This window comes from Xiphias gladius, chromosome 2 (genome assembly GCF_016859285.1).
Source record: "Xiphias gladius isolate SHS-SW01 ecotype Sanya breed wild chromosome 2, ASM1685928v1, whole genome shotgun sequence".
Taxonomy (NCBI): domain Eukaryota; kingdom Metazoa; phylum Chordata; class Actinopteri; order Istiophoriformes; family Xiphiidae; genus Xiphias; species Xiphias gladius.
The window spans coordinates 20789423-20809106 of NC_053401.1; the positions used below are offsets into that span (position 1 = coordinate 20789423).

Consider the following 19684-nt stretch of genomic DNA (forward strand, 5'->3'; position numbering starts at 1 on the left):
TTTTTCTACCCAAAGTGGCTGTTGTGATCCTTGTACGGCCAATTCTTGGCTCTGCTGCTCTGCTCAGCGCGTTGTTTAAAAATGCAATGGGCAGTTACAAAAGATATTTTGGGGTGTATTCACATTTTGTTTTCAATTTATAAAACGTCATTATGATAATGTGGTTAAAGCTGAAAGCCACAACTTATTTTTGTTTAAAATATTGTAATGTTATGTCTGTGCACTCCTTGTTACCTTGGAAAAGCACTTGTCTGACCCATCATGACTAACAGGAAAGATGGTCACAAGCGAAACACTATAAGGGCACTGTAGTAAAGAAAAAAACCTGAATTTGTTTTACTTTAACGTCGATGCACATGACTCTGTCTTATTTGACTTTTTCCTTCTTTGTGGATGATGTAGGGTTTACCTGACTGAATCAAACAAAACAGTTGCAGACAAATTGCCGTTCCCCCATGACAAGAACAAGCGGCATGACCTCGTTTTAATGTACAGTATAAAGTTACAACACATTATCAAATATCTGAACGCACTCTGCCATCCGGTGCATTGGTTTGTGTGTACTGAGCACCAGAGTTTATGAGCTGGTTGTGCTGAGTCAGAGGTAGTTTGAAATCATGAGAAGATATTGCATATCAGTGACCAGAAAGCGCTGGCATACTATCAGGTTTCCTTAAACGTAAGGCTCCCTGGAGTTACAGTGCGAGATGAGTCGTCCAATGTCACACTGCTACTAAATCCAGGTATCAAGTGTGTCAAGAGGTAATGTGTGGTTTGTTCTTGTGGTTTTTGTTCTTGAGGTTTTTTTGCAAGGCAGAGCAAGTCTGTGGATTTCTTTGCAGTGTGACATCAATGATGGAATCAAGGTTTTAAAGCTACTTTGCACAAAGAACAAACTGAATGATGCTGTGTACATAAGCTTGTTAATGTAAATCTGAACAAATGGTAGACAGTAGTCTGATGCAATGTCAAACAGCTTAGTTGTGGAGTACCAACAGGATGTAAAGAGGTTCTATCATTTTCTAGAGCAATAAAAGAGGTGTGTAAGTCCACCGAAGACAGGGAGAGCAAAGCAGAGCTCATGTAGTGCTCTGATGTTCCAGTCTATCAAGCTAAACTGAAACCATTCTGGGACAACTCGTGACCTCAGGCGTATCAAAATTAAGGCTTTGAATACATATTTGAGGAACTGCTGGACTAGATTATTTAATCTCTCAAACCATGGACACATCCCGGGCATCAAAGTTCGAGTCTAATTTTCAAAGCAATGCTTATCTTTCAAATAAGCAGTTTTGGGGGACATAACATGATTATCTGATGAAGGATGTGGAGGAATTCTGATGATCTAATTTCACGCTCATACAGTTTGGGCCAAGGATATGAGCAATTAACTTTGATTAATAATTTTTACTTCACTTTCAGGTCGATCAAGGTTAACCATCGCAATGATCGATTCTGTTTATGGGGCATTCAAAGTTGTGTCGCTTTTTTACAGGTACTGATTTAGATTGCTCACCGGACTGATTTCTCTCCTCGACTGCGACGGGTCAAGCAGGTGTAACAGCTGCAGTTCTACTGTGATTGGGATTTGACAGCCCTTTATTGAATTTGGACCCATTTATCGGATCTGGCTCCGTTCATACCCCTTATTATATCTATTTAGGTTCATCTTTTGAAATAACTAAAACTCAAAGAGTCAGTTCATATCTGTTATCAGGTTTTGTTATCTGAGATGCATCAATCACCCGATCATTTCATTAGAGGGGACGCGCCACCCTGCCGGTCGAGGAAAACTGCAAAAACATACCGTGGTGTCTCGAACAAATAATCTCTGGCTAAGTGCAGACACTGGTCTGCAGAGAGCATCCTTAACCAGACAAAAGCCAAATTTCATTTTAGGAAAGTTACTTACAGAGTGAATATAAATTAGCCACAGTTCATATAATCTCCCACCGGTAATGTTTGTCATTTTTGGTGGCTAATGTGACTGGTGGTAAGTGCCGGCTAAAAATGAGAAGCTGCTATCTAAATGATTCATATATAACTTTGTGCTGATTAAAAGGAGAGAAATAAAATACTTGATAAGATTGTAAAGATAAAAATAAAAATCATTTGCTGGCCTCAGAGTTTAGCAAATATGGGTATTTTTTTCAACTTTGAGCTTGATCCTAAAAAGAGGTGGCTATCACAACCCGACCCTAGATGTAATACATTAGTTAAAGCTGCACTATGTGGAATTTTAAAGTTGTCGTGTTTTTCAAAGAGCCAAAAAGGGAGAGAGTTAAAAATGGATTGATTGAAAAGTTACAAAGATTACTAGTTGACTGAACCATGTTATCATTTAAATTTAACAACTATCCTTTGAAATACTGCCCAGTGCTCTGACACGGTGGTAGACATTTTGGTCTAATGCCTATGAAATGTTACAGCCTGGACACAGCATAGCCTGTTGCATCAATATATCCATTCCTGTACATTAGTAGAATTTACCAGACAGAATTAGGATTTTTGGCCGTGGCTCCATGAGATTCATTTGCACTGTTAATTAAAATTTGCAGTTATTTCACAAAATGTCAAGAGACCAGACAGGTTCACCCAGTGATGAACTTTTGTATTAGGTGCTGGTTGGTCCCTGCATGTTCAGCAGAGAAAGAAGATACAGGAAGATGGCTTTCTTGTAAATGTAAAGATGATGTATGGGGAATCTATGAGGGATTCTAAAGCTAAATCTGAGCCAACAACTTCAGCAAACTTTTTTTTCTAAATGGCTTTAAGCAAACAGGATGGAAAAGCCACTGCCCTGAGGAAAGATCTCTGTGTCTCCCTGTCTTTGGTGATCTAGCACCAGTTTGGGATGGTCGGGGCGGTTCATTTGTTCCAGGGACAACACTGATATATTGGAACAGCAGACATTTGTTCTACATTTCTGTATGACAAAACCAGACTGTTCCAGTCTTTTCTACTGTCAACATCTGGAGAATCGGTCAGCACTGATGGGGTCTGTGTCTGTCTATGACAGAAGTCTAGAGTACTGCAGTTGTACTATGAGGGCATTCGATTTGCACGTCAGTACAAAGGTGCAGTCCTCAGAATGATGCACCTGCCGCTAATGCTCTCACTCATTTGAAGATGATGGTGTTCTGAGGTTCCTGAACTACAAATCCCAACAGCTGGGGTGTGGCCACATTAACTCATTATGGCTGTCAGTTTCTGTTTGTTTTTAGTTGGTTCTCATTGAGGAGTGTAGGTTTGTTGTGCAGGGCTGATGATACGTTTTTCTGTGCCTGATATGTGTCTGTTTTGAACTTTCTGCTAAACTCTGTTTTTGTGTTCAGCCAATAGGAGCTAGCAGCAGTACAATTACTAGAGGTTTCCTTTTGATGTTCCCCATGCTGCTGCATTCCAAATGGTCTTTGTAAAAAATGTAGAACGGAACATTTTTGCCTGTTCAGTGACAGATCAGTGAGGATGCACTCAAAGCCTGCAAACTGAAAGAAAAACTGGACATGGAAATTCTCTAACTGAAATTAAACCTGTAAGATAATGTTGGAAAAAGTCAAAAATAAGTGGTCAAGGCAGTCTTTTCCCTTTGAAAGACCTGACAGCTGAATGAGGTAGAGGTTTGACGGTTGGAAGCTTAGTCCTTCTCTGGGGACTCTCCAGCCTCTTCTTCTTGTTCTTCCTGTAAATAAAAACAAGATGATCTATGTCATTTTAAACTCTTTACATTCTGTTATAAAATGCCTATTTCACACCAGAGTGGCTCACGGTCTCACTGGAAGATGAGGATGAAAACAACCAGATCTGCTCACTCACTTGTTCACAGGGTTAATCAAGCAGCTAAATGCTACATGGTCCCAGAACGAATGGTTAATCTCTAACAGGAAATGGTCATGTGCATGACAAGACAGAGCCATCCCTGATGAAGAACCACCATACTACAAGGGTACTGATTCACAATTTAGGTCAAGGCCACATCTCAGTCAGTTAATGCTAAAACGGCTCGTAGTGGGATGAAAACACAAACTTCCTTTGTCCTCTGTTCTTTCTTCATCTTTGTATTCCCTTTACTTATAGACTTATTGCACATCAACTAAGTGTACTAGTTTGGGATGCCATAGATTCATATTTTCAGGAAAAGACAGGCTACTCAGAAATGCAGCAGTGTTAAAGATGGCTCCCTAATTTTCCCGCTTTTCCCAGAACAAATGCCACTGGGGTTTTTTTAAGTGCGCAATGACCAGTATAACACCTAGCAGAGATGTTCCTCCTTCCTCCACAGATGAAATGGACTTCATTTTCCACATCACTTCATTTTATTAGGGGAAGCTAACTGATACAATTTATAATCCACTTCCTTTCCCAGACCGTGGCGGTGCACCCATTCAGCAGAGGTCCACTGCCAAAGCCTGTCTGCATTCTGCAGCTCCCGCTCCATTCAGTAGTGCTCACACACTTCAGCCTTGAATGGGTCGCTAAATGCTATCATGTGTGACAAGAGCAAATGAGAGCAGGAGAGAAAAAGGTGGTGGTGATGGCGGTGTGATGGGGGGACAAATAAAAATCTAATCGTATCGACCCCCACCCATATCATTTCACACCATCATCCTACAAGGAAGAAGATATCCATTGATGAGGCACCAATTTATTCAACCTAGTGAAGGTGTTTACTACCAAAAGGGTCCATCAAAACATCATCAAGCTGTTATAAACTTTTAATCCATCTTTGGAACTGTCCTTTGAACCCATAGAGTACAGCAGTGACTTCTAATCTGACACCTCTGATAGCAGGACTGCATTGTTTGTCAGTGCACTTCCAAACCATTACCGATCACTGTTACAAAAAGATCCATATTAGCGTTTCCTGCCGCTTCACGGTCAAGGTCTGGTTAGGATTAAGGCCGTATGATGCTTGCATCAGTTCATTCATGTTTCATCTGACCACATCAGAGGACAACGGTGCTTGTACCTATTGCAAGCAGCCACACTCAAAGGTGAGAAGGGTGAAGAGCTACAATCATCGAGAGAGGCAAGTGGTGCACACTTTCAGCCAATCACTTCTCCAAGGCATTCATAGTGTTGCCATTTGTACATGTGAAAATAATGCAGCACATTTTGCATACTTTGTCACCTTACTATACCTATTAAATGCTTAAGAATAGGGACATGGTGATGTAACCAACTTTGAGTCTTGGTAGAACACATGAAATGAGCGACACACTTCTGTGGTTAATCAAACTTTCTTGCCCCATCCATCCCAACCTCCTCCAAACAAAATTTTGACGGCTGTTTCTGTTTTTTTCCTCCAGGTCCTCTCTTGTCTGTCTCCCTTCTCCTGTCTCTGTACACTCATTAAGTAGACTCACATAGACTCAACTTGCATCGCCTAGAGCCAATTGGCATCTGTTTGCCTCTATTTGCATCTTTCCATTGACTTTGTACCCATTCACAGCTGTAACTTTTACTTTAGCATTGAATAGGAATAACCTCCTCAATCATTCCCTGGCTGTCGACTGATTCATGGGCGATGACTTTGACCCCTTACTTATGACTCCATTGATACAGTCTTCCCTACAACTGTCACACATGATAGCTGTCTTAAGGTGCCATCATCCTAAGGAGTCGACTGGTTTGTGGTGGATGCTGACTCCTTGAGACTTGAAGACTTTTAACTTGTGTTTTAACTTGTTCCCGCCCTGACTTGTAGGTATACTCCAGGACTTGGTGACATCACTGTTGGCTGTAGTTACAGGTGCGAGAGAGCACATTTGAAACAGGTTTGAAATTTTCTACCAGAGAAGGCAGCAAAACTCTGCTTTTCAAGTTACTCCTGAAGTTGCGGTGCGTGAAACCATTAGAGCCGTTCCTACCTTCGCCTGTCAATGGACAGCTAGAGAAAGGAGACCGTCTTTTAATATAGAAAGGGTCATTGTCAGTTAGCAGATAGAATTCTTGACCCTTCAAACAATCTCTACTTTATACTCAACTGTTTATGTGAAAACAGGATGAGAAAGACACTGAGATGCCAAGTGATGTAAATGCAGAGAGTGATCATTAAACTTCATCCTGAAAACCACAGCAATAGCCGTGTCTCAACTGCATATTATATATATACTCATTCCGTTATGAGAATGTAGCGAGTTCACACAAGAAATTGACAGAATGAAGTACAGTGAAAATTAGCAGCCTTCCACAATCCCTCGCTCAACGTTATTGTTCAACAATGCAAGGGGCTGTACATATTTTAGGGAAAAATATTATATGTTCTTTGAAATTGGTTTTAGATTGGATTGCTGTCTGTCAGGAGTGCCTTGTATTATTTCTAATTAGGCAGGGCTAAAGTGGGGCTGCAACTGAATCAGAATTTTCCAACTCAGGTCTGAGTCGCCACTTTGGGCTAATTCTTCAAATATTCTTATGTGCTTGCTGCTTTTTCTGATCTAAATCTATTTTTTTCAGCTAAAAAAAAAACTCTCAACATTATTACCGTTGCTTTTTCTTAAATATGCTTTGCCTAGAATTATGAGAAGGACTGTGTTATTCATGTCCTCCGCCCAGTTATACTACGGTCTAGCGCACCTGTGCAGCTAACCCAGACTAAACTCCTGTAACAGCCTACATGTCGAGGCTCGTGGTTTAATTGTTGGATTCAAATTTTAGTGTTATTACTGTCATCTAACACGATCATCATTTATTATGTGAAAACGTAAGATTTGCACACAAAGAAACAGTGCGCATCATAGTTCAGTATAAAATTCTAATGCACTTCGGGGCATATTCCCCAGAACCAAGTCAGGAAAAAAGGCGACATTCCATGTTACAAGACGGCAAAAAGAATCACCTCATGTATTGATCTTCAGGATCAGTCCTCTCCTTTATAAAGGAAAAGCTCTCTGCTGTCATATATGCTCTGACGAAAGCTTTATGCCGAAAAGCATCAGCGAATTTGCCAGATTTGATTGGAAAAAGTTCACCTAAAAGATCAATACATGAGGTGATTCTTTTTGCTGTTCTTTTACTATTTTTTACACCTTTTTCCTGACTTGGTTCTGGAAAAGCTTTTTTTAAAGACAGAACACCCAGCTGAACTTCAGTGCAGGAGAAGCGCACCTGTTTCCTCTTGTGAGCACTTTGGAGCATCTCTACTGAGTGGATCCTGTGTTGGTCACTCTGGCACTCTGAGATCACCGGAGGAGCGAGCAGAAATGAAGAAGGGAGTGCTTTGTGCTGCTCTGCCCTCCGTCTCATCATCCCTCTCTCTTTCCATTTTATGAAAACATTTAGCCTGCAACGGTGTTTTTAAAAACTGCTTTGTGTAAAATGATACACACCCAAACATGTTGATTAGACTGACAACATTAGATTCATATCCAGGGCTTGGCGACTGATTCTGACAATCAACCTTTAGGGAGTAGCCATACTACGTAATGCTTAATTTTTTGGTTTATATTTCGAACTGGGACACCATCTCTCCAGGCACATGAAAGTGATACTATAATATACCATTGAAGATAATTAAGCGTTTTTCTATTGTGATGCATCTCAGTGTTGATAGTGAGCTTTTAAAAAAAATGTGAAAATATTCTCCAAGCGCCCATCTCTGCCACTCTCACTGTTCATTGTCCTTAGTTGGGCGTAGCCATTAATGAGGAGCGATACTGACATGGTTAAATGAAAATAGTATTTTAAAGCAAAAAAGATCAAGGCTTGGAAAAATAGGAGATCTGTTAGCTAGCAGTAGCTGAAACTTCATCAGGAGATCTGCTCTGTGCATGTGGAAGGTTGCAGCTTCCGGCTGGGTCATGCAACCACCCCACCCAACCCCGAGCACTGGAATGAAAGGGCTTTGAGGTTTTTGTACAGGGTGGTGGTGGTGGGGCTGAGATAAAGCAGCCTATCAAAGTGGGAGAGCTAAATGACATTTTTATGGCTTGCAGCTCCCAGGGCCTCACAGCACCTCCCAACTACCTCAGCACTGTTCCCACACAGCCACAAATCAGAGCCGAGTTATGCATTCACACCAAGAAGTGGCCCACACCAGGGAAAGGAGGGAGGCTGGTGGATTCCTGGAGTGTGAGAGAATGCTGGGGGTGGGGGTCCTGTGTCATGTTTCACTCACTTATTACCATTCTGCTTTCGTTGGCCCTCTGATGTGGGTGCTCACACCAGCAACACAAAACGACATCTAATTATCTGCTAAATGTGAACAGGGAGACATGGAAGAACTGCAGTTTACTTTGGAATTCTTCACAAAGAGCACCAGAAATAACTCATGTCTTGTTTCACCTCTTTTCTTGCAAAAGCCACTCCTGTATTTACAGATGTGACTTTTGCCACAGTTCTCATCTGGTGCAACATTTCATAAGTAATAACAGCATCTCTAGTGTGAGCTTTAGCCTCAAGCAAAGTTACTGTTGCGGCAGCTATACGAATGTCCCAAGTCTCTAAGGAGTTTGACAGGAACCATCAGTCCATCACCTACACTTACAAAAAAAACCTAAACAAGCCAGTATGTGAACACACCAGAGACCCAAAATGAGACCGTGGGAAAAAAAAAAAAAAAAACAGGAATAACATAAGGACCTTTGGTAGTTGAGTAAATTATGAGTCATCTGTCAGAAGCAACGCTGGATGTAGCATGATGTGGTTATTAGCAGTGTAAAACTTCTAATCGAGGAGCTTGGGATGGATGGACGGTCAACTAAGCATGGAACTCTGTCCCAGGAGACTGCTGGGGTTTTTCTGTTTCTGTTACCCACTGTTAGTTGTTCTCTAACCTCAACCAAGTAGTTTTCTAATCCCAACAATGATCTTACCTCAAGGCTGACCTAGTCGGTTTCAAGTCTAAACTTAACCAAACCTTAACCATAGCTTTGTAGATCAGAAACCACTAATTTTTGCAACAGTCCTTTGTAATGGTTCTGGAAGGTGCTGACAAACAATGTTAGTGTCATTCTGCCGAAGGCGGCTTAAGACCACAAAATCTAGTGTGTGTGATTTTGGGAGATGATGTGTTTTGTGCAGCAGTTCCCAGCCTAGCAAAAAATACACAGCGTCACAACAAGCTGCTCAGCTAAGGGGATCAAATGATACTTTTTGCTATGGAAACCATTCAGCATTATATCCACAGCAAGCTATGTTTGCATTTAATTAAAAACTCAATTTACCTTGGCTTAAAAACTATGCGCAAGCGAAGTGTAATAATGCTCATGTATGTAGCCTAAATTTAGCAAACACTATCACTAAAACGTAACAAGATTAGAGCAATGTATTGAAATACAGAATAACGTATAGTGTGATAAGTAATTTGCCCTGCAAGTGTGTGTTGCTTTGTGTGAATGTGTACATGCACGATCCTTAGGATCTCTTACCTGAGCAGGCTTTTTCTGGACGACTTGTTGTGGCTGCAAGAGAGCAGATGGCAGAGGTTAGTGATGTTTCTCCACTTGCCATTGTGAGCAAGAAGTTCTAGCATCTTATCTGTTGTTCACCAAAAATGTCACATGGTGGCTAGGCAGAACTCAGTACGATTCAAAAGAATTTAGGCCCGGCTGGTTATGATTCAACTGGAAAGGAAAGCAAGCCACAAAACAGAATTACACAGGGGTAATGTGGACTGCACAGCGTCTCTAGGCGCAGTCCAAAACAATTTATGGTCACTACATCTGCAACGATACGCTATTTGATAGTCATAATAGCGATTGATGAACACCTGAAATCTGACAGCAGCACAGTTATGTACAGTGAATGCACCCTTGCATAGGCCTTTTCGAACCGGGCCCATACCCTAGCCTTTAAGAGCTACCCCAACTGAACCCAACCAGTACTGCCAAATTTTAGAACCGGACCTGTTTTACCTGCTTTATTTCATCCATTACTGACTGTTAGCTCGCCAAGTTAATGCAATGTAATGGCTTCGCTTGTCCTCTCCCCACTGGACATCGTGCATGTACTTGCAATACATGACACATGGCGCAATCAAGCCAGGTTTTAAAACTGTCCTTCTCTGTAGCTTTGTTCATTTCTGTGACTCAAACTGTTAAATGCTCCCATCTGAAATGTAGCATAAGTTAGTTGGAGTTAAGAACGGCTCAAGCCTTCAGCTATTTTCCAGGTATTTGTTAGCTACAGCTAATGTAGCTACAGTTAACTGTAACATTGTGGATAATGAATTTGGGTCATTAGTTACAACTAAAGTAACTAAACCTAACTGTAACTAACACTGTGGGTAATCATTTCGAGTTGTTTCATTAGCGTCCGTGAAACGGAAACCATCCATCTTTTTGTTGGACAGTGAACATCTAAGAGGAGGATTAAGAAGACTACAATAACAGTGGCTTTAATTGACCGCCAGCGGCACTGGTTCCCCTACAGTTTTAAAAGTAATGTAAATAACCACGTAGATGCAAAAGAGCTGCTAAATAAAGAGCTATCATGTCGGTCATGTGGGCACACTTTGTCTTCAGTCAACGCGATACAGATCAAAACTAAGCTAAATGTAAATACTGTGGGGGAATAGTGGAGTGGTGCAGCTCCTCTGGGGAGCGTACAGTGTGGCCTGAGCGTGTGTGGTGATGAGTGAGAGAGAGACTGTGTCTGTGCAGACCATCGGAGGGGAGTCAGCGAATATTCAGTCGGACCAGTATGGTCAGAAAACACATGCTACAGCTCCTCGAGAGCCAAGCACGGCTCCCGAGCTTTCTTTACCAGAAGCCTAGTATAGTGAACGGGTTAGCTCCTGAGCTAGCTACAACTTCACCCCGGGAATTGAAAACAGTCTCGCCTGTGCTCCCCAACCACTGTCTGGAGGATGAAGCAAGGCATTTCAGACGCAGCAGCCTGCTGTTATTCAAGTGTCTAGAATAACGTCACCGTAATGTTCGAATACTCTCACTCCATAAAACATAGGGCAGGCGAAATGCAATAACAGAAGCTATAAAAGTGTAATTCAAATTTAAATAGAGCTCATTTTACTTTGTTTTTATAGTTTTAGCAAACAAATATTTACAAGTGTTCGTAACTACTGAATATGTAAAATAAAAGTTACTCAGAGCCCCACAAGAGCAGCACTGTGAGGACAGCGAATCTTGTGCACAGGTGTATAGATATGATTTCATTTCATGTATAGTTTCTGAGGTAAATGTGACAATTAATCATGATATCGATCTCAGGTGATATCAACCAGCCCTTTATACAAAAAACAATGTGACCTAATAATCCATGTAAAAGTAACTATACAAAGTATTTAGTCAGGTGCTAATTCATGCTCTGTGTTTTCCAGGTGATAGTCAGAGACCTGGAGACCAGCCAAAGCTTCAGCTGGTCTGAATTTGAAAAAGCCATGCCGATGGGAGTCAGGCTGTCAGGAATAAAAAAAGGTGTGTTGAAATGATACGACGCCTTGAGTGATACATTTTTTTCACTCCACAAAGAGTGAAGTCAGCGAAATATTTGTACAGTTCAGCTGGGATAAGCTTTACTTTGTACAAATCTTAACAGGAATTTTTGATGTAGCTAATAATTTAGATGACTGCTCATTTAGGTATAATGTTATACCTACTGTGTGACCTACTGACCTACAGGGTCAGTAGGAGTGCTTGCAATATTACTGTAGCGGTGCAATAGACACAGTTCAATTTGGTGCTCTAGAGTGTTGAGGTCACATACCCAGTCAAATTTGAGGTGCATTCAGCCTAGTCAGTAACAGTCACTAAACAGTGTAATCCTTTTAGGCAAAAAGCCAAACAGAAGCAGCAGCACACCACAGGGGCATTTAACTACAAGAGAGTCATGATGGATGACGTTTCATTGCAAATAAGGCTGCCTCTCACACTTCAAAATCACTGCACATCGTGACCGTATGGATGTCTTATTTGGATGACAATCATTCTCACCAAAGCCACATGTAAAAAATTATATAATAAGGTTGAATTAGCTGCGATATTATCCAACAAAATGTGGGACTGGACCAGTTTGCGCTGACATCTCTTGACATAAAAATATCGCAGACCACTGCTTGGATGCACTTCTGACTTGATCTAAGCAAGCAGGCAGAGCAAGCATACAAGATAAACCTTCTACTACAGCTCCCCTCCCACTTTGTCATAGTGGTGACTCACCAAATTACAAATGGAAACAGGTGAAAAAACACCAGCATGAAATAAGCAGCCCCGCTTGATGTTTCAGGGGCTTCTCCGCCACATTTGTGTGTGTGCGTGTGGGTTAAGGGAAAATTCTCGGTGTCAAAAAAAATGAGACAGGAAGAGACTGACAGATGCACAAATTAAGACCCATGTATGCGCAAATGAAGATTTGAGCTGACGATTCCAGTTTTGCATTTCAGTGTGAATTTGTGCACAGAAATGTGCAAGTGTGAATTTAGTTTGTTGTCCACAATTAATCAATTACGATTCCATTTTTTTTCACTACACAAAACCTTATTTGCATTTGTAAATGTTATAACACATGTGTAACCCATATTTGCATTATTTCCACTCCATACCTTCGCAGTAAAATCTTGTAACACCCTCTAAAGGTGCAGAACAACATGTAGATACAACCTGGATTTGCATTTGACTGAGGTCTTTTTTCATTTTGGCCTTTGACAGCACACACACAGGAAGTAGCCGTGGACCGGAGCTGAACAGCTGAGCACTCCGACAGCTCGGAGAATGTAAAAAGAAAATGTAGAGTCCCTGGTGCTTGTAAGCCCAGCCAGCTGCTGGCCTTAAGAAGAGAGTTCCATGTCCCTAACCCCACACACCCACCAGATCAGTTCAAACAGCTGGTGTTTTCTTTGCCAGCTCTGGCTGGAATGTCAGTAGGCTCAAACACAGTAATGGAGTCCATGTCAACACCGGATGGGCCCTGTATGAGGAATGCAAGAAGCAGTGAAGGAAAAATTTGGAAACTAGTGAGCACAGGCAGGAGGATGCTGACCCTCTGAACACTGTCGGGCTCCTTCTCTTCTAAAAAATACTATAAAAACTCTCCCCTCCTTTGTTGTTAGGATATTGGGCAGGTGGAGGCCTGATCACTTCTCCTTAGAACTCCCCATGTCCCCTGAATTTAATATTAATTTAATTTAATTTAATGTCAGTTGATAACAAGTTGAAGGTTGATCCACTAATAACATACATACATAATTTTTACTTAGGGTGTCATAATTATGAGATACTAACTAATAACTTTGTCACAATTACGATAATACTTCATCAAAGTAATCCTTGATCATCAAAGTTATGACTTTGACTTGCTTGTCACAGTTATCTGATAATCAGTTATTTCAAGCCTTCCCAACTTGACATTAATTTGTAATTTTCCAGCATCCTTGCATGTTTTAAGCAGCGGGGGAAACCATTGTGAAATCACTTTGTGAAAGCTAGTCTAGCTAAGGTAGACTAGCTCTAGGCTGCATTAAGTATGTTTACACCAAAGCCCACAATGGAAAGAAGGTTCAGGCTTATTAAGTTATCCTTGATATTTTTGTCAGTTGCTTGCAATTTAATGTCTTCTTTCCTTTAATTTCAAATATACTAATCTAAAAACCAAATTTTGTCTTTATCATTAATATCATGCTCACCTATGTACCACTAGATTGTAAAACAGAACAATCCCTGTTTGAAGCATTATGTAACATAACAAAACAAACATGAGATAGCAGTCTGACAGCAGCCCAGAGAGCGCTGGCTACAAAATAAGTAAGAAAGGGTTTAGATCAATACTTCCAAAGTAAGAACAGGTATACAATATGCTTTTAAGTGTCGAACGGAATTACCCCATTTCAGCTGAAAAACAATCTCTCCGTGGCTCCCAAAATGCAGCATTGCAGGCTCTCAGCTCTACAACTACCTAGCAGCCTCTTTCCAGAAGTCTTCCTCTGATCAGAGAGAAATGCCTCCACTCTGCCGAGCACCTTGTACAGGCCACCATTCACAAAAGCCCCACCTATCACGAGAGGTGGGTCCCTCACCCTGCTCCCTCGCCATCACCACAGTAGCTGTCCTTGATGCTTTCCACTCTGTCTGAAAGTGACTGATTTTACTCAAACTGGTCACAGTAATTCTGCAGTTATGTCATCACAGCTTCTCACAGAGCCAGGATCCGTTCACTTCAAAATTTGAAAGTATGGCTTCCACTTCACAAAGAACTGTGTGAGGGTCTTCCTCATCAAGGATTGGCACATTCAAAGTTCTCACTATGAAGCGTCTGAGTGCATTTATGAAGGAGTATGTATCCAGTGAAAGTACCACTTCAAGGTATATTGCTCAAATGGCCAGGCAGATAAAAATGACTCCCTGGTTTATCTGAAGTAACTCTTTCAGAAGGTAAGTCTGCCATCTGCTGGGACACTGGCTGAGCATTCAGTCTTCAAAAGCAGATCAAACACTTAGATAGAACTTTCCTCATAACTGCATAAGAGCCAGTGATCTAGCATCTCTACTCCAGTTTGGATAACATGTGGTTATGACCACCATGTCCCACTTCTTGATGGATGTGCCTCAGAAGAACGTCTGAGATAGCCTCCACATGCATAAATGACCTGCTGAGCTGACCACTGATTCTCAGAACACCATTTACTATCAGTGGGCAGAGTTTACAAATGTGGCTATACCCTTTCACACTTTTGCACTTTTTCTGCCCTTTTGTAGCCTAGAGAGTTCCTCTGGCAACCTCTTCCATAGGCAGAACCCGATAATCTCCAGTTCAGCATTCTTAAACTCCTCCACTGATAAACAACTTGGAACCATCTCCGTCTTGAAAGTGTCCATATCCACATCTAAGTCTGTCTTTGATCACAATCTTGAACTTAAAGGTATCAGACTGATTTCACCATTTCACATCAATTACTTCACCTGCAGGAAGCAGATCCTGGTCCATGTCCAAGCTTTTCATGTCCTTAGCTCTATGGCTTTTAGGTATAGCGGTCAGAACATCACTTCTGTTGCTTCTCCTCCTCGTAAGCAGGAATCCATCTTTAGCACAGATGTAAACAAGGTCATGATAAAGAGACACTGCTTCCTCCTCCGAAGCCACTGACACAAGACAGTCATCAATTTAGAAAAATGTTTCACTTTACCTGGTGAAACATGGATTCAACATCTGCCACTGGTTCTTTCCTGAATCTGGTCATCACTCTAATCAAGGAACTGGTAAGATCCAGTCCCTTTAGTAGCTGAAAATTAAAAGATGTTCCCTGGAAATTCGCTCCATAGTCAAAGACAACTCTGATCTTCTCTTTTGTAGGATGGTAAACGCCATGGCAAGGGATATACCAGACCTTGCCATCACTATGTTCCAATTCCCCCTCTGTCACCCTTTCTTCGTAACCTTTGCCAATAAGGCCATTCATTTAGGCAGTCTGCAAGAAATGAGTATTCCTTCTGAAGCCTTTTCTTAAGGTGTTCTTTCTTGTTATATGGCATGCTAACCTCCCTTTTCCTCAGCGGTAAGATGATCTGGTAATGGCCATTCTCTTACTTTTCTGAGTTTGTGGCTCATTCATTAACACTGCAAATCACCTGCAATGGTCTGTCCCTATCAACAGCTCAATCCCTGCATCGATCTGATGCAAATGGACAAATTAATCCATCCCCGAAGATCCCTTTGTCTTGGAATGTTTCCCCCTGTGAATAGGCATGCACTCCTGTGTATAAGCCTTGGGCACTTCTTTTTTTCTGCAGGTTCAACATTTTCAAACATCAAACCTTCTATACAGAATGCTGCTGTGCTTCCTTGGTCCAAGAAAGCATAGGCGATAACAACCTTGCTGCCCTTCTTGGACTCAACTTGCACTGGAACTATGTGAAGTTTACAGTCGTGAACACCAGCCACTAAGACCACTTGACACCAGAGTGCTATCCACTGATACCTCTGATTTCCTCTAGGCCTGGTCAGAGTCTTTTCCTTTTTCTTTTGGAGAAAAGTGTATGGTTGGATGATTGAGACCACACTTTTCACAGGAAATCCATTTTCTGCAGTCTTTGCTGATGTGTCCAATACACAGCCAAACAGACACCAATTTCCCCTCAAGAGGCCTATCTTCTCTTTGTGAGCTCTTTTCCACAAGTGTGTCATCCTCCACAGCAGAGCCAAATCTTCATTGCTTTTTGAATATGTTCTCCCCCTTTGATTCCATGCGTTTCGTTTTCCACAGGGAATACAGTGGTGGCAAAGCTAGTTCCTGTTATTCTAGAACAAGGCTATGGTTTGTGTTTGCTTACACCTTTATTTGTCATCAGTGATGGATCATCATGTATGTTTCAAAACATTGGGCCAGTTTAGATTTTCCCTTGTCTCACAATGAAATTGGTGATGTCAATTAATATAGCTCTCTGGCTGCACCTTTCCTGTATCTCGCAGGCTACAGTTCTCCAGTTGTCCCTGAGTTTGTAAGGCAATTACCTTACAATGGTGAGCATGCTGGCAGGCATGTCTACCTCATGCAGGTATTGCATCTCTTCCATGGCATTACAGCAGCCTCTGAGGAAAAGGTTGTCGTCTTGAAGGGCTTTTACATCTTCAGTTTTAATGGAAGACCATAAAAGAGCCCTTTCCATATATACAGATGTAACCTTCTGCTCACTTCCAAAGTGCTCCCTTAATCAAGCCTTAGCCTTGACATAACCCCTCTTCGGAGCAATGTGCTGGCAGTTTCTAACAAGTTCCTTTACATAGTGTGCTGTTCCAGGGAATAGATTCGATCACTGAGGCTCTCAGTGTTCCTTTCAACACCATTTTCAAAAGCCTTCACAAGTTTTTTTAATGGATCCATATCAAAGATTGGTACCTCTCTCTTTGGCAAAGACAAGAGGCATTTCTGTTGTATCAAGAGGGCAGTTATTTCATTCTGCTTTCTCATCATGCCAGTCATTTTGATCTTCATTTTCTGGCCCAAGATCTGCATTCAAGGCATCGCCATATTGCATTTGTGTGTTCTCTTGAAATACGCTGAATGCTGCTTGGGTTCATGGCATCTAAAGGACATACAGTGCATTTAGAAAGTATGCAGACCCCTTCACTTTTTTCACATTTTCATATTTTGCAGCCTTATGATAAAATCATTTAAATTCATTCTCTCTGCATAGGGCTTTTAATTTGAAATGACGGAAACAGGATGTGGAGACATGTGGCAACAGCCAGCCGAGGCGAGAGGGAGAGAGAGAAAGAAGAGAAAAACAAAGCGAAGAGAGAGAAAGGTAGATTTAACAAGCTAACTTTAAGTTAGATAGATTTTTATTACCTATTGATATTCACTCTGACTGCCTGCCTACTAAAGAAGAGCATCACCCAAGTACAAAACCCTTCATAGTCGGAGGTGCCATTGATCATACCAGGACAAATACTGGTGGACTGCTGCATCGGCGGGCTGGTGGGCCGTCAAAAAGTCCACACACTTTTTACCGGCCCTGTCAGTCTCTTCACGGACCATCCCTGTGTGTGCTGTCATTTGGGGTGCACATGAGAGCCTGAAGTGTTCCCGGACTGGGCTCACTTGAACTCTAGTACGAGCCAAACAACTGGCCCAGGACTGCTTGGGTCTCAGTAAGACATGCTGACAATCACCAGTATTTGATTTCCCCATGAGGATTCTGTATGCATGTAAACGGAACCCAAAGTCTATTTTCACACTTCAAGTCTATTTTCATTCCCTCTCATCCTCATAACTACAGTGATTGTATGCTGGATTCTGAGCGTTGCCAAAATGAGGATTTATGGTCCATTCTTGTTATTTGTGCTATCAGCTTATCTAAGCAATATGCGGTTATAGTAGTAGCTTCAAGACACATGATGTGATATCAATATAATTTTGGCTGGCAGCTACATGAAGCTGCTGCAACCACTTTCAACCTTAATTGCAGGGGATCAGACACAGTGCAACGCTGATGAAATGCAGTTGCATACCCACATGATGTAGACAATGTTGAATGTTTGATTGCAGCCTCAGATATCCAAAACTGTTATATTCATTCAAGTACTATACATTACAAAAATAAATGACAACACCTTTAGATTTACTACAGCTGTGCATTCTATTTTGCAAATGTTCATGTTATTGTGCCTACTCCTATGTCTTAATGTGATATGCATGTATAGTGTTGCACATATAGCATTAAGTGTACCTGACTGTACTGTATAGACATCATGTAGGTGTTCCTGCTCTGCTGTCCTTGCAGTCTGAGTATTAATTATCCCATAAAATAGGTGCTGCTGCTGTTTGCTCTGGTTAACCGTTACTGGGTCTGCCAACCTTTGGACCTCCTTTGAAGCCAAATCGATAATTTGACCTACTAAGTTCAACCTTCCATCCACAAACACAAGTAAGCAGGGATGAAGGGTCTGGCATGAGATATTCATCCGATGAAATGCTGTGTAGAGTATGAGGCCGTTAAAACTGTAAAATTGCTATTTACATTGTTAAAATGTTACAACTTTTCCCTTATAGAGCACTTAGGTAGGTAAACATTTGACTTATCTGGCAGGTTTGTAAAACACTTGGGAATTCACAGTCTGCTGAAGTGAAGTGTCTGTCTAAGAAACTTTTAGGGATATGAGTCAATTTGTTATTTAGAAGTTACAGTGTGCCAAAAGAATAATTGTAGACCACCTTAAAGGGTTAATTATAATCCATTACTTAACTGATACATGTATAAAACCAAACCATGAAGTGATTAAATTCATCAAAAGTGATGAAATTTACATTTAAATTATTTAGACCTAATTACTTGTAAGGACACCAAAGTATTACATGCTCTCTCTCTCTCCCTCTCTCTCTCTCTCTCTCTATATATATATATCTTTTTTATAAAGGGGGTGTTATGTAACCATCCTTCCAGCTGTCTACCCTCAGTCCAATGATCCAGACTGAAATATAACATAAATAGTAATATAACAGTTACTGGACTGATCGGAGGTGCTGGGCAGTAATGACTTACTGTAGCTGTTAGAGATCTGGCTAAATAGGTTGTGCGTCCTTTTTTCAGGGGGTGTCAGCAATATAACAAGTAAAGTTCCTCATCCTAAGTAATAATTAAGAAGTGATGAGTAAAGAGCAACTGATTACTGATTAAAGTAATGTAATGTGATCAATGTGTGCATTTTAGGGAGCGACACTAACTAATGACACCGACTGAATACATACAATACTCCTTCAATTGTAAGGAGGATTCAACCTAAGGAGAAACTAAAAGCTTTTTACACATAATATCTAAATTCTAAAGGGCCACGACATTCACTGAGCAAATTTATCCTCCCGAAAGAAAGAACCTTGGCCTTGGGCCAAACATTTTGCACTGTTTTTGCACCACTAGTCATAAGGATCTAAAGTTGTCTCCTTCTTTCTGTCCATACACACACTCCTCCGAACTCTCTCACCCACATATGTGCATGCTTTTTATTTTTCTCTCCCTCTTATTCTCTCTCTTGTTCTTTGTTTCTTTTCTTTCTATGTCTCGCTCTTAAAAGGGAGTCATTGGTGCCATTAAAGTCTTTCTCTAACCCTGGCTGAAACAGCAGTTCACCAAACATTGGCAGACCCGCATCCAACCCTGGTGAAGAGGAGGGTCGGATAACGTACGTTGACCCATTCAGAAAGATTGCTTCCCACTGCCTCCCCAATCTCTCTCCAAGAACGCTGTGTCTTTTATGTGTCTTTGTAGCCTGGCGCAATTAATCACACACATGG

The 19684-nt window shown here is 41.3% G+C and overlaps 2 long non-coding RNA genes across 6 annotated transcripts in view; one reads left to right on the forward strand and one right to left on the reverse strand.

The window, feature by feature from the left end:
- Nucleotides 1–2573: 2573 nt before the first annotated feature.
- The window catches only part of LOC120797248, a 47309-nt gene continuing 30198 nt past the window's right edge, over nucleotides 2574–19684 (reverse strand). The window contains exons 3-4 of the long non-coding RNA XR_005708482.1: nucleotides 9372–9404; nucleotides 2574–3682 (exon numbers count right to left, since the gene is read on the reverse strand). This is a non-coding gene — a long non-coding RNA (uncharacterized LOC120797248). The remainder of the gene's footprint in view (nucleotides 3683–9371; nucleotides 9405–19684) is intronic.
- Nucleotides 17154–19684, forward strand: part of LOC120797236 — a 41829-nt gene continuing 39298 nt past the window's right edge. For all 5 annotated transcript variants that reach the window (XR_005708476.1, XR_005708481.1, XR_005708475.1 and 2 more), the window contains exons 1-3: nucleotides 17154–17198; nucleotides 18205–18320; nucleotides 19465–19572. This is a non-coding gene — a long non-coding RNA (uncharacterized LOC120797236). The remainder of the gene's footprint in view (nucleotides 17199–18204; nucleotides 18321–19464; nucleotides 19573–19684) is intronic.